A 1,586-nucleotide genomic window follows, 5' to 3' on the forward strand; every position below is an offset into this window, starting at 1 on the left:
ATAGTTTTACCAGTAGCTTGTAAATTTAAACAGGTTTACCAGTAGCTTGTAAATTTAAATAGTTTTACAAGTAGCTTGTAAATTTAAATATATTTACCAGTAGCTTGTAAATTTAAATATATTTACCAGTAAATTGACAATTTAAATAGTTTTACCAGTAGCTTGTAAATTTAAATGGTTTTACCAGTAGCTTGTAAATTTAAATAGTTTTACCAGTAGTTTGTAAATTTAAATATATTTACCAGTAGCTTGTAAATTTAATAGTTTTACCAGTAGCTTGTAAATTTAAATAGTTTTACCAGTAGCTTGTAAATTTAATAGTTTTACCAGTAGCTTGAAAATTTAAATAGTTTTACCAGTATAGCTTGTAAATTTAAATGTTTTTACCAGTAGCTTGAAAATTAAATTATCTTGAGAAGTGGGTCTGCGAACTATGCACAATTGCTGTGTTCTATGTTCATTCGATTATTATTCTAACTTGAGTCGTGATTTACTGGATAAAATGCCTTTTCCTTCAGGTATTGAACAGTTTTGAGACGCTCATGGGGCTCGCTGGTTACTTCCGCTAATTTTAGGAAATAATAAATACTATTTACTTAGTTTTTAAGTAGCATGAGAAATAAGTTATGTTCAATAATTTCATATAATAATTATTTTCCCTACTCTGATGAATTAATGGTGTCCTCCCATTCCAAACCTACAGGGTGTCCCACGAAACATGTCATTCGGTGAATAGTTTTGAATGTCTTCTTATATATACTGTATTAGATATTTAAGATTTTTTGCCGTTCATTTCGTTAAAAAATCTTTTATTCAAATATACTTTACTTTAAAATCAATTTTACTATAATATTATTGCCACATAATAGTTTTTCATTATTCTCTTTGGTTTCAAACAATTTAACAAATTATGGAAGAAGACATTTAAATTATTCACCAACTGTCATGTTTCGTGGGACACTCTGTCTGTACGTATGAAAATGGGCGCGACGCGCATAAAATTTCTTGTATTTTATTCTCTTGAAGTTTATATTTACATCAAATTCTCTAATTTCACAGGATTCTGAACATTCTGCTACAGTTAAAGATAAACAAGGTTTACCAGAATTAACACTGATAAAAAAAACACAATGTGTACCAGAATAAACAGTGATGAAAAATAATACACCAGGTGTACCAGAATAAACAGTGATGAAAAATAATACACCAGGTGTACCAGAATAAATAGTAATGAAAAATAATACACCGGGTGTACCAGAATAAAAAGGGAGAAAAAATAATACACCAGGTGTACCAGAATAGACAGTGATGAAAAATAATACACCGGGTGTACCAGAATAAACAGTGATGACAAAATAATACACCAGTTGTACCAGAATAAAAAGGGAGAAAAAATAATACACCAGGTGTACCAGAATAAAAAGGGAGAAAAAATAATACACCAGGTGTACCAGAATAAACAGTGATGAAAAATAATACACCAGGTGTACCAGAATAAACAGTAATGAAAAATAATACACCGGGTGTACCAGAATAAACAGTGATGACAAAATAATACACCAGTTGTACCAGAATAAACAGTGATG

At 29.7% G+C, this 1,586-nt stretch overlaps 1 long non-coding RNA gene across 1 annotated transcript; it reads left to right on the plus strand.

Moving 5' to 3' along the window:
* Positions 1-996: 996 nt before the first annotated feature.
* LOC111715771 (uncharacterized) lies at positions 997-1,586 on the plus strand. The gene is made up of 2 exons (XR_002768312.1): positions 997-1,210; positions 1,407-1,586. It is a non-coding gene; the product is annotated as an uncharacterized LOC111715771 (long non-coding RNA).

This window comes from Eurytemora carolleeae, unplaced genomic scaffold (assembly GCF_000591075.1).
Source record: "Eurytemora carolleeae unplaced genomic scaffold, Eaff_2.0 scaffold1866, whole genome shotgun sequence".
Classification (NCBI taxonomy): Eukaryota; Metazoa; Arthropoda; class Copepoda; order Calanoida; family Temoridae; genus Eurytemora; species Eurytemora carolleeae.